General features: G+C 48.3%; 1 pseudogene; it reads left to right on the forward strand.

Annotated features, from left to right (window-relative positions):
- Nucleotides 1-3,702: 3,702 nt before the first annotated feature.
- LOC142302341 (vitamin D 25-hydroxylase-like) lies at nucleotides 3,703-23,415 on the forward strand (annotated as a pseudogene).
- The last annotated feature ends 477 nt before the right edge of the window (nucleotides 23,416-23,892 follow it).

The raw sequence follows: 23,892 nt of genomic DNA on the forward strand, positions 1-23,892 counted from the left end.
CTAGCCAGGTCGTCACAGATAACACACAAACACCCCACCCCCATTAGATAGGGACACCAGCCAAACACAAAACCCTTGTTGCCTCCCTCCAGTGTCTGATGTCCACACCAGGTGGGGCAGAGCCAAGCGGATGGCCCCACCCACCGAGGAGTTCACAGGCCTGGAGGCGGGAAAAGTGACAGTTTAGTTGGAGAGTCTGAAGTGAGAGGAGTAAACACTTAGGTGTCTGGGTTTGTGGCCCAGGCACTGACAGCAAGGTTGGCAGATGGTGGTGGCCGTCTGCAGGAGTGGTGAAGCAACGCGGAACTGTAGGACCGGGGACGGGCGACGGCCCGCGGGGAGCGAAGTGAAGCTAGCACACACAGGCAGGGCCATCGGACCCCGACCAGGCTTGGAGCCGCCGACAATAGCCAAATCTGAATGTGACCAGAACCCCAGGGGTTTCCTAAGAGCAAAAGTCCCGATTGAAGGCAACCGCCCACACCGTGAGGGTATACAGCTACCGCCTAAGGCTAGAGACCCAAGGGCCAGCGCCTGTGGGCAAACGGGCTCCTCCAGTACCCATACACCGGGGAGCGGACTACCATTGGGGATCCATAGTTCTCAAATGAGAACGTCAAGGTGCAGGGAAAGACAGCCGCCATCACCTGTCCGGGGAGAGACACAGCAGCTGGCTACGGGACCCGTCCATCCAGCCGTTTGGTTTACCGAGGACTTTGTACCTTTCTTGCTGAGTGAGTACACCCGTGCCATCCGTCACCGCGCCGCGCTGTCCCTGCAACCCTGCACCTCACCAACCCTGCCTCCCCGTCACATCATCGGGCCCCGGGACCACCGACCCCCTACCCACGGAGGGGGAAAACAACATCCCAGCTGCTCTCTACCATCGCTCCCGGGATCCCCGTCACCAGCAGCGGTGGTGCCCATCTTCACCACGACCTGTGGGTGGCGTCACAGACTAAATCCCCCAAACCAACCACCCCTTTCACTCACGGGCGAGAAGTGCCGATCGAGTGAGTTGGGGCATTAGTATCATTTTAGCTAAGTTGACTCTCCCCACCACCGAAAGGACCAGGCCAGAATCTTTTGTTTGAACTTAAGTAAAAAGGGGTGAGATTAAGACGTTCATACTCAGCCAGTTTATTGGATATCATAATTCCCAGATATTTAAACTCTGACACCACCTAAATCCCCCAAACCAACCACCCCTTTCACTCATGGGCGAGGAGCGCCGTTCGAGTCTCCAGATCCGGCCCACCACTCGAGCCACCGAGCAGCAGCAGTAGCAGCCGCAGCAGCGCCGGACCCGAGGGTTAGCGAGAGCGCAGCAGCGGCAGCGTCCTCCCCGCCCGCGACACGTACAAAACAGATCCTCAGAGTGGTCAAGCTTGGCGTCATATGTCTCCTGTGACTGATGATGAGGGGAGGAAGGAGGACCAGGTTGAGGATTAAATGGGCCAGCCTTCTGTGTAGCCACAGGAAACTGTGTGGTCGTGGAAGATTTGTTGCTGCTTGAGTAATGCAAAGAGACCTTGTTGTCTGCCATCTAAAGCAGAATCTAATCTCGCTCTTTTGGCTTACACACACATTTACTTTACAGACCGGGTAATTTGAGGAGGAGGAGGATGAGGGTAACGCCCAATACCACAATGGGTGCATTGTAAACTGCTATGGAATATGTATTCCACTACCTGAGTCTCAATGAGGGAGGGACTGCCCAAATTTAAAAGTAAGAGCAGTCCCTCCCAAACGTATTTTACTCGGCCACCTCAGGGCCCTTACCAAACTCAGGTTTCCTGACACCTGCAGGCCTTCTGAAAACTTGAATTGAGAGCTGCAGAATGACATGGTTGCGATTTTTGGTATTTCAACACCATTCCGATGCAGCTCATTTATGTCATGAATTTGTTTCCAGAAATATACTATTTTCTCTAATTGTAGTAACTTGTCCGGTGGAGGGTCATGGCAATTATAATCTGCACATAATTCATTTTGGGTTTGTACCTATTTATGAATAAGTTGTCACTTTCACCATCAGTCCCATATATTAGATAATTCTTGACTGCTCATAGACTATAAACGTCTTCATTTTATACTGCACTGATGTTCTAAAATGTTATACTAAGCCACTTGCATACGATTGTGTAACTGTGGGGCTGGGTAGTTGACTTCCAGACACCACCAAACTCACTACAGAAAAAATAAACATGACAATATTCTTCTCTATATCTGTATATACAGCACAGAACTAAGGCTCGTGTATACAGAATAGGAAGCACTAATCTCTCCCAGACCCAGTGATCATGTGATCACTAGGTGTAAGAAGGAAATAGCACTGCAGGGTCATTAGAGACCAAGTAAGGTCTGCAGCAGGAGGTCGAAAGGAGGCTTAACTTACACTGTAAGTGGGAGTAATATACCAACTCCAGTGACAGAGGAAATCAGCAATAAAAATAATGTGTTAGGTTAAAATGCCACCTAAAGGTCTTTTTAAACCTTATGAAGGCACAGTGTGTGAAGTAAATGAAAAACAAAAATGCAGAAAAAAAGTAAGAAAACAAATAAAATTAAAACAAATAAAATTAAAAAAAGTGAAACTGCCAGGCCCAACTGCTGTTCCTAGTGCTGTTCTTATTAACATTCTTGTACTGCGGATTGCCAACCTGATTTTTCAATTTATCTGGACAGCTTCTGAAATAACCATGGACAACCAAAAGTTTTGTTGACTCATTGGAAAACATAATAAATCAGATTTACGCCCCTTTCAGATGTACGTGTCTGATGTCTGTCAGGTACAAGCCAAAGGCATCGGTATGGTCATACATGTGTCACACGTGTATCACACTTGTGACATCTGTGTTTGCATAAGTGTGACATCATTGTGACACGTACCCGAGAAAACACGTTTGTTTGTAATAAAAATATTTTGTATATTCACCTGTATACAGCCCTGTTTCCTTCGGCTCTGCTGCCTCCTGCTTCTGATCCCCACTCATGATATTAATTGAATATTCACTGCACTGAGGACCTGGAAGCCGGAGCATTGTGGTGACGGCATTGCCGGTGACAGGTGAGTATCCAGCAAGCAGTGTGTGTGCAGTGACGTCCAGGAGGTCATTGGAGTTCAAAATGAACTCTGGTGACACCACTGCGACACTCGTGCTACAGCGGGTGTCACCACGGTGACTTTAAGAGTTTATCAGAGTTCATTGGGACGTCCAATGACCTTCTGGACGTCACTACACACACACTTCTTGCTTGTTGAATACTCACCTGTCTCCAGCGATGCATTGATACTGTCCCTGGCACTGTCCCCGGTGATGCTGTCCTGGCGATGCTCCAGCTTCCAGGTCCTCATTGTAGTGAATAATCAATGAATATAATGAGCTGGGGTCAGATGCAGGAGACAGCAGAGCCGAAGAAAACAGTGCTGGATACAGGTCAATAAAGAAAATCTTTTTTTTTCAATGCCCCGTGTTTTCTCCGGTATGTGTCACACTGATGTCACACGGATCACATCAGTGTGCGATCCGTGTGACATGTCTCCTTGTGTCCGTGAGGGAGCCACAGTAGGTCACATGGTCCGTGTGAAAACACGGCCAAGTGAGTTTCTCCAGACAATAACATGGGTACTTGTGGCATCCGTGTTAAAAACGGATGTCACACATACCTGAAACATGGACATCTGAAAGGGACCTTAAAATGATCTATGTTCCCTGCCCAAAATTCAGATTTGAAGACGTTAGTTGCATTCAATGTGAGCTGAAAATTGAGAAGTACAATCTCGGGGGGTCGTGGTCTTCTCTCTGGGGGTACTTGCCACAACTTTTCCTCATCTTCCTCGCCAGACAGATCCAGAGGCAGCGGAGACCTCTGAGTTTCGCCCCGGGCCTCACGGACGCTGATCAGGAATATCCTGAGTCTGGCCCAAGACTCACACATGCATATGAGAGAGCAGAGCACAGAGAGATCTTTAGTTTGGATCTAGGAAGATAGGAGGTCTTCTAAACGCCAAGTATGGGTGCTGCTGGACAGAGCACCAGAAGCTGATGGTTAGCTATCCACAATTTTGGATATGGTCAGAAGTAGTTTGAGATCCGGATCTGCAAAGAGTCACACTTCTTCATGGATGCAGTGAACACGTGCAAAGGCAAAGCCTTCGACCCCTAGCATCTGATCACCAACGCAGTCTCCAACATCTCAAACCTCATCCTGTTCAGCGACCGCCTCCGCTACGATGATCATGACTTCCTTCACATGATCCAGATCTTTAGCAAGAATATCGATCTGGAGGCAAGCTTCTATGTCTTCTTGTACAACGCCTTCCCGCTGATTGGGCTCCGCTCCTGCCCTTTGAGAAGTACCGCCACCTTTTCAAGAATGCCGCCAAGGTCTACAATTTCATCCTACTTATCATCCAGCGCTTCTCTAAAACTGCAACCTGCAGTCACAGCAACAATATATAGATGCTTATCTGAATGATATGGAGATGGAGTGGTACGCCACTGATCCCGACAGCATCTTCTCCATAGAAAACCTAATATTCTCCATGAGTGAGCTGAAAATCACTGGCATTGAGACCACCACCAATGTGCTGAGGTGTGCTGTGCTCTTCTTGGCGCTGTACCCCAATATACAAGTTCAGGTTCAGCAGGAGATTGACCTTGTGATGGGACTCCTATAAAACCCAACCTTTTAGGAGTGCTACAGGATGTCATACACAGAGGCCATATTGTATGAGATCTTGCGATTGGGTAATATTGCTGTGGAGATATGGGGGTCAGTGGGTGCTCTCGGCCACTGGCATGGCCGCCTTTAGAAAAACCATACAGACCATGGCTTATCTCAAATGAACGCCCAAACTACTTACCCATGAGCAGAACACTACTCAAAAAACACACGGTACAGGAACTACAATAATTAGACTTTATTGGATCCCCAATAGTCAAAAGCATATAACACAAAACCATGAAAATCACACGATGTAACAGGCAACAGTCTCACCCTTCTGCTGGCTCACCAGGGATTAGAATGTTCAGGTTTTCGGAGCTTCCAGGGCTACATACCCCAAACGAGCAGCACCCTTCTTTTGGCAGGCACCCAACAGGAACAGGATAGTGACAAGCGTAGGAAGCTTCACAAGCACAGCAATGTCCATAGCCAGATAACCGAATCATCCCAACCTGGGTTTCTTCCAGCCAAATCCTAGAATTTTCAGCGGTACTCCTGCACAATATAATCCAGCTTCTGATCCCCTAACCAGTGCCAAAGTGCCTAGGCTGGGTAAAGTGCAAAACAAGGAAGCCGCGGAGACACCATCACGTGTTTCTCAACGCTGGCAGGTAACTAGCCAGGTCTTTCACCGGAAAGGAAAAACCAAGGGAAGGGCAGTCTCTGGTCAAGGAAACCACCTATGCCAAAACATGGTATCCATCCACAGACAGCTGTTTCGGGGTATTTGCCCCTCATCAGTGTGGAGTAGGAAACTGGCTAGTGGGAGCAATGCCTAGTAGAAGACTATATAGGTAAGGATGGTTTACCTTAGGGAGATCAATATCCAGCACCACGGAGCACCATCACGTGTTTTCTCAACGCAGTGAATCTAGAGCAATGCCCCGGGGAAATATGCAAAACAAGGAAGCCGCGGAGACACCATCACGTGTTTCTCAACGCTGGCAGGTAACTAGCCAGGTCTTTCACCGAAAATGAAAAACCATGGGAAGGGCAGTCTCCAGTCAAGGAAACCACCTATGACAAAACATGGTATCCATCCACAGACAGCTGTTTCGGGTTATTTGCCCCTCATCAGTGTGGAGTAGGAAATTGGCTAGTGGGAGCAATGTCTAGTAGAAGACTATATAGGTAAGGATGGTTGACCTTAGGGAGATCAACATCCAGCACCGCGGAGCATCATCACGTGTTTTCTCAACGCAGTGATTCTAGAGCAATGCCCCTGGGAAATATGCAAAACAAGGAAGCCGCGGAGACACCATCATGTGTTTCTCAACGATGTCAGGTAACTAGCCAGGTCTTTCACCGGAAAGGAAAAACCACGGGAAGGGCAGTCTACGGTCAAGGAAACCACCTATGCCAAAACATGGTTTTATATAATTTCATTGGCTAACGGTGTTTCTCTTGAATAGTATTCCCAAGACCCCGATGGCTTGTCTTTGCAGATGTTGACCGGTTGGACTGGTAAATGGACTCCAGGCATGGGGCCCCGGCTTTGAAGACAATCTTTGGCCATGTGTCCAAGATGCCCAAAAGTACAAAAGCGCTGTGGGTTGGGCAAGTCATGGACCCTGTTTGTACACAGTTGTCCTGGTGGGACTTATGCTGTGTAGCGAGTTAGACCGGCATGAGAGTCTGGTGGCTGCTTGAATCCATGGTTGAGGGGCCTCTTGGGATCGGTGGGCCTATCTGGTCTCCAGATGGGTTGATTGACTGTAAACTTGTCAGCCAATCGGACTGCTTGCTCTGGGTTGTTGGGCTTCTTGCCAGCTACCCATTCTCGAACTTCCGGGTCCATCTTCTCTATAAGTTGTTCAAGCACTGGGGCAGCACGGTGGCTCAGTGGTTAGCACTGCAGTCTTGCAGCGCTGGGGTCCTGGGTTCAATTCCCACCAAGGACAACATCTGCAAGGAGTTTGTATATTCTCCCTGTGTTTGTGTGGGTTTCCTCCGGGTACTCCGGTTTCCTCCCACATTCCAAAAAAATATACAGATAGGGACTTTAGATTGTGAGCCCCAATGGGGACAGTGTGTTCAATGTATGTAAAGCGCTGTGGAATTAATAGCGCTATATAAATGAATAAATTATTATTATTATTATTATCACTATCATGTCCCAGAGGGCAGCAGTGGAGTGGGCCGCCCGACCATCGAACCAGTGCTTACAGTGTCGTCGGAGTTGACTGAAGAATTCCACATAGGAGACACCCTGGCGAGAAATAGTCTGGAATAGAGTTGAGCGCGGTTCGAGGTTCGAGGTTCTCCAGTTCTAGGCTGGAGTGATTTTGGGGCCTGTTCTAGATCGAACTAGAACTCGAGCTTTTTGCAAAACCTCGATAGTTCTAGAAACGTTCGAGAACGGTTCTAGCAGCAAAAAAACAGCTAATTCCTAGCTGGCTTTTCGCTGTAATAGTGTAAGTCACTCTGTGACTCACACTATTATGACATTTCAGTGTATAGTGTGCGTGAACAGCGCCTTCAGATCACTCCTGTTTGCATAATGGCGATCACCATTTTTTTTTCCTTGTCTTCCTTCCCTAAGCGCGCGCGTGTAGTGGGGAGGGCCATTATGTCTGACAATCCCAGAAACACACACACAGCTAAGTGGACTTTTAGCCAGAGAAGCAACGGCATGTGTGATAGGATGTCCATGTCACATGTCCCTGCATTATAAAACCGGACATTTTCCTCCAGTACGCCATTATCTGCCTTCTGCGTCCTTGGTGTCAGACATCACTGGCGCAGCTCCGTCCTAAATCCTATCGCCGATACAGCTGTATGCGCTCCATCCACAGCGCTGGACAGCTTAGGGAGAGCACTTTCTATCAGTCCTTTTAAGGGCTCGTACCGGCAGGGTCAGAGCCATAGGTGACAGGTCCTGAAAACAGAGACAGCATCTGTGTAGCTAAGGTCAGGGATTTCGTCGCTGCATTTCCCCATTAGGAGGGAATAGAAAGGCAGGCTTCCTTTCCTCTACCCAGAGCCCCACAACCCTGGCACTGTACCCTCCTGTCCTCTGCACACTCCAACTCATTATAACTAAGCCATTATACTAGCAAACACTCAGTGTACCTAGTGGCATCCTAAACGTGGCTATTGGACTTTTGTCTAGTCCCACTAGTGCAAAGATATTTGCAGCACGTCTGCCTGCATTCCACACTCCAACTCATTGTTACTAAGCCATTATACTAGCAAACACTCAGTATACCTAGTGGCATCCTAAACGTGGCTATTGGACTTTGCTATAGTCCCACTAGTGCAAAGATATTTGCAGCACCTCTGCCTGCATTGCACACTCCAACTCATTATAACTAAGCCATTATACTAGCAAACACTCAGTGTACCTAGTGGCATCCTAAACGTGGCTATTGGACTTTGCTATAGTCCCACTAGTGCAAAGATATTTGCAGCACGTCTGCCTGCATTGCACACTCAAACTCATTGTTACTAAGCCATTATACTAGCAAACACTCAGTGTACCTAGTGGCATTCTAAACGTGGCTATTGGACTTTTTTCTAGTCCCACTAGTGCAAAGATATTTGCAGCACGTCTGCTTGCATTGCACACTCCATTTCATTATATCTAAGCCATTATACTAGCAAACACTCAGTGTACCTAGTGGCATCATAAACGTGGCTATTGGACTTTGCTATAGTCCCACTAGTGCAAAGATATTTGCAGCACCTCTGCCTGCATTGCACACTCCAACTCATTATAACTAAGCCATTATACTAGCAAACACTCAGTGTACCTAGTGGCATTCTAAACGTGGCTATTGGACATTTGTCTAGTCCCACTAGTGCAAAGATATTTGCAGCACGTCTGCCTGCATTGCACACTCAAACTCATTGTTACTAAGCCATTATACTAGCAAACACTCAGTGTACCTAGTGGCATTCTAAACGTGGCTATTTGACTTTTGTCTAGTCCCACTAGTGCAAAGATATTTGCAGCACGTCTGCCTGCATTGCACACTCCAACTCATTATTACTAAGCCATTATACTAGCAAACACTCAGTGTACCTAGTGGCATTCTAAACGTGGCTATTGGACTTTTGTCTAGTCCCACTAGTACAAAGATATTTGCAGCACGTCTGCCTGCATTGCACACTCCAACTCATTGTTACTAAGCCATTATACCAGCAAACACTGAGTGTACCTAGTGGCATCATAAACGTGGCTATTGGACTTTGCTATAGTCCCACTAGTGCAAAGATATTTGCAGCACCTCTGCCTGCATTGCACACTCCAACTCATTATAACTAAGCCATTATACTAGCAAACACTCAGTGTACCTAGTGGCATTCTAAACGTGGCTATTGGACTTTTGTCTAGTCCCACTAGTGCAAAGATATTTGCAGCACGTCTGCCTGCATTGCACACTCAAACTCATTGTTACTAAGCCATTATACTAGCAAACACTCAGTGTACCTAGTGGCATTCTAAACGTGGCTATTGGACTTTTGTCTAGTCCCACTAGTGCAAAGACATTTGCAGCACGTCTGCCTGCATTGCACACTCCAACTCATTGTTACTAAGCCATTATACTAGCAAACACTCAGTGTACCTAGTGGCATTCTAAACGTGGCTATTGGACTTTTGTCTTGTCCCACTAGTGCAAAGATATTTACAGCACGTCTGCCTGCATTGCACACTCCAACTAGCCAATATACTAGCAAACACTCAGTGTACCTAGTGGCATTCTAAACGTGGCTATGGGACTTTGCTATAGTCCCACTAGTGCAAAGATATTTGCAGCATGTCTGCCTGCATTGCATACTCAAACTCATTATAACTAAGCCATTATACTAGCAAACACTCAGTGTACCTAGTGGCATCCTAAACGTGGCTATTGGACTTTTGTCTAGTCCCACTAGTGCAAAGATATTTGCAGCACGTCTGCCTGCATTGCACACTCAAACTCATTGTTACTAAGCCATTATACTAGCAAACACTCAGTGTACCTAGTGGCATTCTAAACGTGGCTATTGGACTTTTGTCTAGTCCCACTAGTGCAAAGATATTTGCAGCACGTCTGCCTGCATTGCACACTCCAACTCATTGTTACTAAGCCATTATACTAGCAAACACTCAGTGTACCTAGTGGCATTCTAAATGTGGCTATTGGACTTTGCTATAGTCCCACTAGTGCAAAGATATTTGCAGCACGTCTGCCTGCATTGTACACTGAAACTCATTGTTACTAAGCCATTTTACTAGCAAACACTCAGTGTACCTAGTGGCATTCTAAACGTGGCTATTGGACTTTTGTCTAGTCCCACTAGTGCAAAGATATTTGCTGCACATCTGCCTGCATTGCACACTTAAACTCATTGTTACTAAGCCATTATACTAGCAAACACTCAGTGTACCTAGTGGCATTCTAAACGTGGCTATTGGACTTTTGTCTAGTCCCACTAGTGCAAAGATATTTGCAGCATGTCTACCTGCATTGCACACTCCAACTCATTATAACTAAGCCATTATACTGGCAAACACTCAGTGTACCTAGTGGCATTCTAAACGTGGCTATTGGACTTTGCTATAGTCCCACTAGTGCAAAGATATTTGCAGCACGTCTGCCTGCATTGCACACTCAAACTCATTATAACTAAGCCATTATACTAGCAAACACTCAGTGTACCTAGTGGCATCCTAAACGTGGCTATTGGACTTTGCTATAGTCCCACTAGTGCAAACATATTTGCAGCACCTCTGCCTGCATTGCACACTCCAACTCATTATAACTAAGCCATTATACTAGCAAACACTCAGTGTACCTAGTGGCATTCTAAACGTGGCTATTGGACTTTTGTCTAGTCCCACTAGTGCAAATATATTTGCAGCACGTCTGCCTGCATTGCACACTCAAACTCATTGTTAGTAAGCCATTATACTAGCAAACACTCAGTGTACCTAGTGGCATTCTAAACGTGGCTATTGGACTTTTGTCTAGTCCCACTAGTGCAAAGATATTTGCAGCACGTCTGCCTGCATTGCACACTCCAACTCATTGTTAGTAAGCCATTATACTAGCAAACACTCAGTGTACCTAGTGGCATTCTAAACGCGGCTATTGGACTTTGCTATAGTCCCACTAGTGCAAAGATATTTGCAGCACGTCTGCCTGCATTGCACACTCAAACTCATTATAACTAAGCCATTATACTAGCAAACACTCAGTGTACCTAGTGGCATTCTAAACGTGGCTATTGGACTTTGCTATAGTCCCACTAGTGCAAAGATATTTGCAGCACCTCTGCCTGCATTGCACACTCCAACTCATTATAACTAAGCCATTATACTAGCAAACACTCAGTGTACCTAGTGGCATACAAGAAGTGGCTGTTGTCCTCCATTAGTGCCCCACTGGTGCAAATCTATGTTCAGCACCTCTGCATGACACCCTCCTGCTCTGTATTTAATAAGCTATAATGATAGCAAAAAATACTGCCATTTAGTGGCATCATAGAACTGGCTGTTGTATTCCATTAGTGCCCCACTGGTGCCAAGCTATTTCTAGCACCTCTGCATGACACCCTCCTGCTCTGTTTTTAATAAGCTATAATGATAGCAAAAAATATTGCCATTTAGTGGCATCATAGAACTGGCTGTTGTATTCCATTAGTGCCCCACTGGTGCCAAGCTATTTCTAGCACCTCTGCATGACACCCTCCTGCTCTGTTTTTAATAAGCTATAATGATAGCAAAAAATACTCCCATTTAGTGGCATCATAGAACTGGCTGTTGTATTCCATTAGTGCCCCACTGGTGCCAAGCTATTTCTAGCACCTCTGCATGACACCCTCCTGCTCTGTTTTTAATAAGCTATAATGATAGCAAAAAATACTGCCATTTAGTGGCATCATAGAACTGGCTGTTGTATTCCATTAGTGCCCCACTGGTGCCAAGCTATTTCTAGCACCTCTGCATGACACCGTCCTGCTCTGTTTTTAATAAGCTATAATGATAGCAAAAAATACTGCCATTTAGTGGCATCATAGAACTGGCTGTTGTATTCCATTAGTGCCCCACTGGTGCCAAGCTATTTCTAGCACCTCTGCATGACACCGTCCTGCTCTGTTTTTAATAAGCTATAATGATAGCAAAAAATACTGCCAATTAATGGCATCATAGAACTGGCTGTTGTATTCCATTAGTGCCCCACTGGTGCCAAGCTATTTCTAGCACCTCTGCATGACACCCTCCTGCACATTTAGCTATGCTAATTTTATAGCAAACTCAGGGAATTCATTGCTGCATTTGATCATTAGGAGGGATAGAAAGTGAGGCTTCTTTTACTTTCCTGGTACCCACAGAACACGGCCACTGTACCCATCTGTCCACTTTTGCCATGCTATTTAATTTGCACAAAGAGCTGACTCTTTTTCTGCCTTCCTAAAACTGTCTGGAATACTAAGTTAGTGTTCCTTTGCTGCCAAGCAAGGTACAACACATGTGCATTCTACACTCCTTTCCATTTATGGAATGCAATTATTAACTGCAGGTAGTCCAGGCAATCTGTGACGAAGGTGCAGGCGTGGATATAATGTAGCCTGCATCCAATGATGGTTCTCTCGATGTCTGACAGCTCAACAATACGTTCTGTTTCCACTTCCAACACAAGTGATGACCTGCCAATCACACTCCCTGTTGCGGGTTAAGGAGTGGAAGTTCAGTGTGAAAAACCATGTGTGACTGCTGTCCCCACAGTCACAGAGGATGAAGAGCACGCAGATGCACTTGATGGGGCAGGCGGTGGTTGCACAGGCACGCTAGGCCGCATTGTAGCACAGTGAAATTCACATTGCGACTTATGCTTCATTTTAAGTCGTGTACAGGGTGGGCTCCCCAGTATGCAGCAAAAAGAGGCAAAAGGAAAAGGACTCTAGGCAGTTGGGTTGATAAATGATTGTTTAACTTTACCAAAACAAACAATAAGAACCATGCATACAATTAAAATAATTGAACAATCTATTCTGTTGCCTACTACCTGCTAATCCCTCTGTGTTACGAACCGGCGCCGCCATAGCCGCAAGCAGCCTTCTGCGGTTCGTGTTGCGCAGAGTCTAAGCCCGGTGTTTTGCCTAGTGAGCATGCTCAGACTGATAGTCTGCTTTCTAAGCCTGTGGCTCAGGCTACTGAGCATGCTCAGGCACTTAGTGCATCAGAGGCTAGGTCCGGTAAGGACCTCACTGAGCATGTCCGTGAGGTGGCAGGCCCTGATAGGGCAGAGGGTGTCAGGTGTCCTGATGACGTGGCAACTCCGGACTGGCTCGCAGAGGCCCGCCCCTATGATCTGGCACCTCAGTATTGGTCGTCAGACGATGACTGGTGAAGTGTTTGGGGCGTGGCTGCCATGAGGTCATCAATGACGTGGCGGTTCCGGATAGGTCGCATGTGACGTCACTGATGACATGGCACTCTGCTATTGGACCTTGGTGGTTCCACCCTGGGTTTGGGGCGGACCCAGGTTATAAAAGGGGCTGGAGACAACATGGAGGTGCGCAGTCTTCACTTTTGCTCAGTCAGAGCACACCTCAATGTTAGAGCCTCATTGCGGCATAAGCCTATGTTGGGAAGCGGTAGGTAGGGTTAGGCGAACGGTGCCTGTCACGCCAAGATTCATGGCTCGGCACATCAGGATCAGGCGCCGTGCTTCCCTCCTGCTGTTCCAGTCTTGCTATAGCAGCCCAGTGGTGTTAACTGGGCTGCGGCTGCTGTGCTTCCTTTCCGATTGTGCCCCCTACGCACACGGACAACGCACCTGCTGCGCCACCTGTCCGATTGTGCCTCCTACGCACACGGACAACGCACCTGCTGCGCCACCTGTCCGATTGTGCCCCCTACGCACACGGACAACGCACCTGCTGCACCACCTGTCCGGTTGTGCCCCCTACGCGCACGGACAGCGTACCCCAGGACCCCTGTGGAGTTAACAGGGTGTTCCCTATCCTCCTCGGCTTCCCGGTCAACGCTACTGGTGTACCCATCTGGCCTGACGTGTCCTACACACACGTGGCCAGTCGAGAGGTGGCCAGAAACGCTAATCGGAGGACCGCTCGGCCTGACGTGTCCTACACACGTGGCCGACAGGGCGCTTTCGTGGCGGTCTTCCGGTCAACGCTACCTGGTTACCACCCGGCCTGACGTGTTTCCTGCACACGTGGTTGGTGTAGCGCTAGGTGCACCAAAACGCTAATCGGGTTGTCGTCCGGTCTGACGTGTCCCAACACACGTGACCGGTTCCCAGAGTTCCTGGGTTATCTCAGAGCCATCCAGCTCTATAGTCTCCGCCTAACCCTCAGGTGCCAGCAGCTCCTTTGTCATCTGGAGCACGGTGGGCCCCGACTGGCGATTAGAATATATACCCCCTGGTCCTAATCTGCTGGTCCCCCCGTAACAGTAAGACTGCGCCAGGGTCTGGCTGGCATGGCGGAGATGGAGCAGCTACGTCAGTTCATGCTGCAGCTTGATGCCAGAGTGAGGTCTCTGGAGAAGTCTGCTCTTGCTGCTGATATGAATGATGTGGTGGCTCAAGCGGCTGCAATGGTGTCAGTCACCAAGCCTACTCCAACCCTCCCTCACCTCTCGCTGCCCAACAAGTTTACGGGGAACAGCAAGGCATGTAGGGGATTCGTGAACCAGTGCTCAGTCCATCTAGAGCTGTTGGCTGCACGGTTTCCTACAGAGAGGTCGAAGGTGGGGTTTATCATCTCCTTGCTCTCTGATAGAGCACTGGAGTGGGCTACACCATTGTGGGAGAGGAATGACCCCGTAGTACAGGACTCTAAGGAGTTTTTGGAGTCCTTGCGACAAGTGTTCCTGGGGCCTCAGGTCACTCACGACTCGGCCCTACAGCTACTGACTTTGGAGCAGGGGCGTACCTCCTCAAGTCAATATGCTGTGAGTTTCAGGACACTTGCTGCAGAACTGGGGTGGTCAGAGAGGACTCTCATTCCACTGTTCTGGAGGGGATTAGCCTCGTACGTGAAGGACGCATTAGCGTCGCATGAGGTACCAACTACCCTTGAGGGCCTCATGACTCTGGCTACCCGTATTGACCTGCGGACCTCCGAACATCAGCTGGAGCGCAGGTCAGAGGGCCGTTCAGCCACTGTAGTGGTCTCTCCTACTGCACCTCCCTTAGAGGACATCTCTGTCCCTATGGACATCGCTAGGGTTGGTGTTGCTAGGTCTTCGAGTCGCAAGGGCATTTCCTGTTTCGCTTGTGGGCAGTATGGTCATTATGCCAACCGTTGCCCAAAGCGTCAGGATAAGCGACCACGATTGGTGACCATAGCTGGAGGTAGACTGGACCCTGTGTTATCCATTAGGGTGACGTTTCCCGCGTCCATTTCCTTTAAGGGGTCAACATGGTCCACAAGGGCAAGTGTGGACACAGGTGCTGGGGATAGTTTCATCTCCTCCTCTTTTGCCCGGCGGCATGCCATCCCGCTGGTGCAAATGCCAAGGCCAGTGAGAGCCCGTGTGGTGGATGGGTCCTTGTTGCCCAAGGTAATTCACCAGCGGACAGTGCCCATTACCCTTGCCATGTCATCTGGGCATAGGGAGACCATTTCATTTCTGGTTCTCCCTAAGGGTGCAGATGATATTCTGCTGGGTATTCCTTGGTTGAAGCGGCATTCCCCACATATCGACTGGTCGTCTGGGGTGATTACGCGGTGGAGCGAGTCTTGTAGCTCCCACTGCATGTCTCCATCTTCCGCCCGTCGCTCAGTGGTATCTGTGGCGACTATAGACCATTCAAGTGGGAGGGCCGCTAGAGGGGGGGGGTACTGTTATGAACCGGCGCCACCATAGCCGCAAGCAGCCTGCTGCGGTTCCTGTTGCGCCCAGGCGCCGGCTGCCGTTCTTGGCCGTGCCTCGGGTTGTCCAGTTGGCTGTTCCTTCCACCACGTCTAAGTGTGGAGAGGCGGCTAGTGCGCATGCGTGCGCCGATTTACCCCAGCCAGAGTCTAAGCCCGGTGTTTTGCCTAGTGAGCATGCTCAGCCTGTTTGTGTTATGTCTGAGACTAAGTCCTCAGTTCAGGCTACTGAGCATGCACCCACACTTAGTGCGAAAAGCCTCTTTGCACAGGTACTTGCACTCCGTTCCGGGTCTAAGTCCTGTGTTGTGCATAGACACTATGCTAAAGCTGATAGTCTTTTTTCAGAGACTGTATTTCATGCAACTGACCATGGTCAGGCACTTACTGCATCAGAAACTAGGTCCGGTAATGAACTCTTTGGCCCTGCCCCTGATGTGGGGGGCCCATTTAGACCACAGGGCATCAGGTGTCCTGACGATGTGGCCAGGCCACTCCCAAATGGCTTGCAGAGGCCCGCCCCTATGACTTGTCACCTCATTATTGATGGTCAGACGATGACTGGTGAGGTGTTTGGGTCATGACAGCCATGAGGTCATCATTGAAGTTGCGGTTCCAAATAGGACGCTAGTTATGCCACTCATGACGTATCACTCTGCTTTTGTCTCCAGGAGGTGCATTGTGGTCCACCCTGGTTTGTGGCGGACCCAGGTTATAAAAGGGGCTGGAGACAACAAGGAGGTGCGCAGTCTTCTATTATGCTCCGAAAGAGCACACCTCCATGTGTTGAACCCATTGCGGCTTTAAGCCAGAGGTAGGCAGGGATAGGGCGTCGATGCAGGCCGCCACCACAGTTGGTAACGCAGAACGGTTAAGACCAGCTCCTGTCCTACAAGTCCTGCTTGTGCAGCCCAGTGGCATTAACAGGCCTGCTGCTGCTGATCCGCCTGCCAGTCCCACCGTAACAGATGGTGTTTCTTCATAAACTGTTACTTTTGCTTAACCACCAAACCCACGGACACAAACTTTTTTCCCCTTTCCAACACACCTGTTCCCCTTTCCACCAGCATCTGTCCTTTTTCAACTCAGTTTGTATATGACCAAAAATGTAACTCTGCAGAGACACCGTACTCAACGCCGTCTCAGCACAGCAGCCAGCCCTCGGTCCCTCAGATGTGGACAAGTAAGACCATTTCCTCCTATCGATGAAAAAGCATTGAGATTCACTCTGTGCACCCTGGTGTTTAGTGGAAAAGCAGATGTAAGATTGCGTAACACCTTCTGCTGATACTCCTGCATACGCGCGTCCCTTATTTCGCAAAATTTTGTGTTGTACCAGGGATATAACAGTGTGGCAACCCAGTAGTCAGCATGACTTGGAATTCGTACAATCCGAGGGTCATGTTGTAGGTAGTGCAGCAAGAAGACGCTCATGTGTCTTGTGCATCCAGGAGGACCAAGTCCTTGGTGTGTTGGTGGCAGAGAGGTGAGAATCGTGCCTCCTTCCTCTGCCCTCTCCCCCCAACCTCGCACAACCGAAATGTGAGCAAGCTCTCACTCATCTGCTGAGTCTTCCATGCCCATCGCAAGTTTGTCCTCCATTTCTTCATGGCTCCTGCACCTTCCTCAACAATTTTTGCTGATACTATGCGCCCTTGTTAATCCCTATCCCCCACCATAACTGCTGCCTAGGTGCCGCTTACCGTATGGACCTTGTAGATCTTATTATCCCTTCTGCATATGACTCCTCCTGTACTTCCTCACCTTCTTCTTGGACCAATACCTGACTCAGAATAATGCTTACAGTGTGCTCCATCATGTAGATGACCAGAATTGTCACGCTGAGAATGGCATTGCCAGTGCTAAACATCTTCGTCGACATTTGGAAACTGTGTAGAAGGGTGCATAGGTCCTTGATCTGACACCACTCCAGCAGCGTGATCTGCACCACCTCTGGATCAAGTTAGCCCAGGGTATACGTCATACCGTATTTCAGCAGGGCTCTGCGGTGCTGCCACACACGCTGCAACATGTGCAGATTCCAATTCCTGCGTGTCGGAACATCGCATTTCCGGCGTTTAACCGCCAGACCCGATGACAGTTGTTGAGCTGCTGGGTGCGAAGGATGAAAGTGAGCACACAGCAGCGTGCCCGCTGCACAAGGCCATGTAGGCCGGGATGGTATTTTAAAAATTGCTGGACAACCAGGTTCAACACGTGAGCCATACAAGGCACGTTTGTCACATTGCCCTGAAGAAGGGTCGCAGACTGGTTTGCATCATTGTCGCACCCGACCTTCCCTGACAACTGGTTGACTGTAGACAACCATTGATGAAACTCGGTCTCACTCTCCAGAGCTAACCGTCCACAATTCCTCAGCGGTGTCTCACATTTCCCCTACATTTCAAAGTAAACATTTGACTGCCTGATGGCCTTGAGCTCTGCTGCCAGCATAGTAAGGAGGTGTGTGGGATTCCTTGGGCGCAGTTACAAGGAAGGGTGGCCTGACCACACAAGGTTTGGGCCGAGGTGGAGGACCCACACGAGGTTGAGGAGGCAGAAGCAGTGGAGGAACTTGTACATACAGAGGAAGGATTGACACACAAGTCGTGGGGACGGCAAGACTTGTACAGCAAACCCTTCTCCATCTCTCACCATAGTTACCCAGTGCCCAGTCAGCAACATGTAACTCCCCTGTCCATGCTTACTGGTCCAAGTATCTGTGTTGAAATACACCCTGTCACACAGAGTTTCTCAAGGAATTGGTGAGGTTGTGTGCGACCTACTGTGGTAGCGCGGGCAAGCCTTTCTTGGAGAAGGAGTGACGACTGGCCATCGGCTCTTGGGGCACTGCAATGGGCATAAGGTCTCGAAAATCCTCGGTCTCAAAAGGGTGTAAAGGCAGCCTTTCTGTTGCCAGCAAGTTGCAGATGATGAAACTCAACCTCTTAGGCATGTCATGCCCTTCGAAAATCATGTAAAACACAGCGAGGGGACTCCAACCACAGTCTCCCTCGTTGCCACTAATTGGGCCACACACACCCCACTTGACTGGCATCAGTTGACCCCCCTTTTGAAAAAGAAAAAGATGCTTTGCATGAAGCACTCTCAAAAATACGCGTGCCTTTCCCGTCCCCTGGCTGACCCAGGGGAAGAAAAGTCCTCTGAGAGCCATGACTTGTTCATCTTGGTTCTTTTCGGAAACACAGCGAGGGGACTCCAACCACAGTCTCTCTCGTTGCCACTAATTGGGCCACACACACCCCACTTGACTGGCATCAGTTGACCCCCCTTTTGAAAAAGAAAAAGATGCTTTGCATGAAGCACTCTCAAAAATACGCGTGCCTTTCCCGTCCCCTGGCTGACCCAGGGGAAGAAAAGTCCTCTGAGAGCCATGACTTGTTCATCTTGGTTCTTTTCGGAAACACAGCGAGGGGACTCCAACCACAGTCTCTCTCGTTGCCACTAATTGGGCCACACACACCCCACTTGACTGGCATCAGTTGACCCCCCTTTTGAAAAAGAAAAAGATGCTTTGCATGAAGCACTCTCAAAAATACGCGTGCCTTTCCCGTCCCCTGGCTGACCCAGGGGAAGAAAAGTCCTCTGAGAGCCATGACTTGTTCATCTTGGTTCTTTTCGGAAACACAGCGAGGGGACTCCAACCACAGTCTCTCTCGTTGCCACTAATTGGGCCACACACACCCCACTTGACTGGCATCAGTTGACCCCCCTTTTGAAAAAGAAAAAGATGCTTTGCATGAAGCACTCTCAAAAATACGCGTGCCTTTCCCGTCCCCTGGCTGACCCAGGGGAAGAAAAGTCCTCTGAGAGCCATGACTTGTTCATCTTGGTTCTTTTCGGAAACACAGCGAGGGGACTCCAACCACAGTCTCTCTCGTTGCCACTAATTGGGCCACACACACCCCACTTGACTGGCATCAGTTGACCCCCCTTTTGAAAAAGAAAAAGATGCTTTGCATGAAGCACTCTCAAAAATACGCGTGCCTTTCCCGTCCCCTGGCTGACCCAGGGGAAGAAAAGTCCTCTGAGAGCCATGACTTGTTCATCTTGGTTCTTTTCGGAAACACAGCGAGGGGACTCCAACCACAGTCTCTCTCGTTGCCACTAATTGGGCCACACACACCCCACTTGACTGGCATCAGTTGACCCCCCTTTTGAAAAAGAAAAAGATGCTTTGCATGAAGCACTCTCAAAAATACGCGTGCCTTTCCCGTCCCCTGGCTAACCCAGGGGAAGAAAAGTCCTCTGAGAGCCATGACTTGTTCATCTTGGTTCTTTTCGGAAACACAGCGAGGGGACTCCAACCACAGTCTCCCTCGTTGCCACTAATTGGGCCACACACACCCCACTTGACTGGCATCAGTTGACCCAATTTTCAAGATGAAAAAGATGCTTTGCATGAAGCACTCTCAAAAATACGCGTGCCTTTCGCCTCCCCTGGCTGACCCAGGGGAAGAAAAGTCCTCTGAGAGCCATGATTTGTTCATTTTGGTTCTTTTAGAAACACAGCGAGGGGACTCCAACCACAGTCTCCCTCGTTTCCACTAATTGGGCCACACACACCCCACTTGACTGGCATCAGTTGACCCCCTTTTGAAAAAGAAAAAGATGCTTTGCATGAAGCACTCTCAAAAATACGCGTGCCTTTCCCGTCCCCTGGCTGACCCAGGGGAAGAAAAGTCCTCTGAGAGCCATGACTTGTTCATCTTGGTTCTTTTAGAAACACAGCGAGGGGACTCCAACCACAGTCTCTCTCGTTGCCACTAATTGGGCCACACACACCCCACTTGACTGGCATCAGTTGACCCCCCTTTTGAAAAAGAAAAAGATGCTTTGCATGAAGCACTCTCAAAAATACGCGTGCCTTTCTCGTCCCCTGGCTGACCCAGGGGAAGAAAAGTCCTCTGAGAGCCATGTCCACATTGTCAGTGGACAGACACGTGTGCTTATCTGCCAGCAGACCCCCAGCAGCACTGAAGTCAGGTTCCGAGAGAACGCTGGCTGCAGGACACGACAAGATCCCCAAGGCGTACGTGGCGAGCTCAGGCAATTTATCAAGATTGGAAGCCTAAAATGAGCAGGGCTCAAGTTGCACAATAATGGAATCGATGTTTCCTTGCATATACTCATATATCTGTGTGTCCTCCTCTTTTTCCTTGTCCAGCTGTTTTGTTTTCGCATGCGTATATGTCCTTGTCACTTTCCCATGTGTTTGTGTTGTGTTGTGAGTTGTTTGTCACCTTTTGGACACCTTTGAGGGTGTTTTCTAGGTGTTTTTATGTGTTTGTGAATGCCTGCCATTGTTTCCTATGCGGTTCGAGTTTGGTTCGTCGAACTTTCGACGAACCAAACTCGAACGGGACCTCCGTTCGGCGAACCGACCTCGAGCCGATCCGGGACCGGTTTGCTCATCTCTAGTCTGGAACTTGGTGCGATATCTCTCGGAGGTTATGGTAAACATGGTCAGCAGAGTGTCTTTAATAATCTCATAGTCCAGGTAGTCCTGAGGCCCAAGCAATTGGAAAGCCTCCTGGGCTCGGCCAATCAAACTAGTCCATAGGTATTTTGGCCCAATCAGCTGTGGGCACCTGGTGCATCAGTATTGGTGTCTTAAAGCTTTGCAAGTGTTCATCTATCTCAGTGTGAACTCATTAAACACTGGCATGTCCTTGTAGCAGAGATAATTTTCTTGGTGACAGACCACCATGGAGGTAGGCGCTGGTGGCAGGGAAACTGGAACTCCAAAATCTGCATAACACAGCCCTCTCCTCTCTTGAGGCTTCAGGCCTCAATGCTGCCAGCATATGCTTAGTTTGAGCTGCTTGGGACCGATTTGTTTCTACACTGTCATTGGATCCATGATGTAGTACACAGTCTTCATTTTCTGGGTCAATATTGGCAGGGTCCTCATCACCCTCTGCATCATTCTAAGCATGCCCATTGACCAATTTTTGGATCAGATCCAGATGGGTGTCAGTGTCCCAGGATTGCGTCTGTTGTAACTGACACGCCTCCTATAGTTGCAGTTTTTTGTGGTGGCTGTATATCCACTCTGGTCCTCTTCAAAAGGCTGAGCTGGGGAGTTGGACATGGTGGAAGTATTTTTTTCTGATAATCATGGAATATATATAAGTAATTAATTAAGAAGAATCTTTTATTCCCAAAGGGCAAAATGTATTATTAAATATAGTAAAAATGCTGAACACCGCAAAAACCAAGGTGATCTCTTTCACAATTATAACATATATGAAAACCTCCAGGTCTGTTCCTGAATATCAGGGGCAGACCAGGGAATCCTGAAATAAGCTTGTAGCGGATATATATTACATCACACAGAAACTGTTTGACACACACACAGAGCTAATTAGGGCCAATATTCAGCAGTATTAACTAAAGTTGGACATGGTGGCATCTGAAACCTGTATGCCTCACCTATGAACTGCTGGGTATGTCTATATGCCTTCCTGATTTTTGAGCCCTCTGGACGGTGTCCACGAACATTAGTCACCTGCAGGTCCCCTGGATAACCCAGGCTGAGTAGTATCCCACTGCTGCCACCAACTGTGCAGTCACGGGGGTAAGTGGGTTCTCTCGTCAGCTGGCCCGGCCACCTTTAGAAAGACCGCATAGACCATGGCTCATCCAAACTGAATGCCCAAACTCCTTACCTGTGGGTGGAACACTACTCAAACAACACAGGGTGTGGGAACCACAATAATTAGACTTTATTGGATCCCCAACAGTCAAAGGCATATAACACAAAACCATGAACATCACATAATGTAACAGGCAACAGAGGCTCACCAAGGATTAGAATATTCGGGCTTTCGGACCTTCCAGGGCTACATACCTCAAACCAGTAGCACCCTGCTTTTGGCAGGCACCCACCGGGAATGGGATAGTGACAAGCATGGAAAGCTTCACAAGCACAGCAAAGTCCGTAGCCAGGTACCCAAATCATCCTAATCAGGGTTTCTTCGAGCTGAATCCTAGAATCCTCTGCAGTTCTCCTGCACAATATAATCCATCTTCTGTTCCCCTAACTGGCGCCAAAGTCCCTAGGCTGGGGGAGGACTTTCAACCAGGTCTAAAACCCCTAGATTGAAGCCAGGTAGCAAAAGAACACCCTGGTAACTCAAACAGTCTCTTTTAATATCTCCTGGGCACTCATCCCAGGGTATTGTAGTCTTACCAGATGGGTGGAATAAAGCTGTGCTCTTACTGGGTGGCATTGGTCCTGTACAATTCTTCTCTGAGTGAGGTAGACAGAGAAGCTGAAAGGATTTACATTAAATTAGCAACACACAACCTCAGACAAGGGAAGTCTCCGATGAGTCCGATGGAAAACAATGACTTAACAAACATGAGTTACCACACAAAAGGGAACCATGTTTCACCAAATTAAGAACATTAACCCCTGACAGACATTGAACAGGGCTGTGTCTTCACAATCGCCCCCTTAAGGATTTTTCACGGCAGTTCCAGAGACACTGTTGTGCAAGGATATTCCATCCCAAAAGGCACCACGTTCAACACCAACCTGTACTCCATCCACTAAGACCAGAAATACTTGAGCAGCTCTGAAGTCTTCTGTCCAGTGCCCTTTCTGGACAGCAGCAGACAGTTCTTTAAGAAGGAGGCATTTGTGTCATTCTCATTACGGAGAAGAAGTGACTGGGGAAGATTCTCACCCGCATGGAGCTTTTCCTCTTCTTCTCTACTCCTCTCCAGCGATTTCATCTCCATTTTCCACATCGATTTATTCCAAACCTGAAGCTGGGAATGATGCTGCAGTCGCAGCCGCACCCGGTTTGTGCCGAGAGGCGGTGACCGTGGAGCCGAGACCCCGCTCAATATGACATCACCCCTCCCCCCACCTTCACAGCTACTGAATCCACAACCACCCCCATCATCCCAGACAGATAAAGCACCCTTAATGAGTACTGATTGTACCCAAGGAATTACTGGCAACATTTATACATTCATTGAATTTTTGTTATTTAATATACTAAAAAGTAAATACAGTCATAATAACCAGAACATGTTTTTCTTGCATTATAGACACATTATATTTTTACGGATTGGGATTTGTATTACACCATTAACTTTTCTGGAGAAACTATGAGTGAAATCCATGAAAAAAACACCTGATGAACACTATCTCTTCAAATGATACATGTTGTACAATGTAATAGAAGAAAAACTTATATTGCACTGTAGTACCAGGATTTGTCTTTCGCAATACATATTTTTGTTTTTGTTAAAAATGAAAGATATTAGTAGAAGTTGTCATATGAAATAATTTAA

The sequence above is a fragment of the Anomaloglossus baeobatrachus genome, chromosome 4, assembly GCF_048569485.1.
Source record: "Anomaloglossus baeobatrachus isolate aAnoBae1 chromosome 4, aAnoBae1.hap1, whole genome shotgun sequence".
Lineage (NCBI taxonomy): Eukaryota > Metazoa > Chordata > Amphibia > Anura > Aromobatidae > Anomaloglossus > Anomaloglossus baeobatrachus.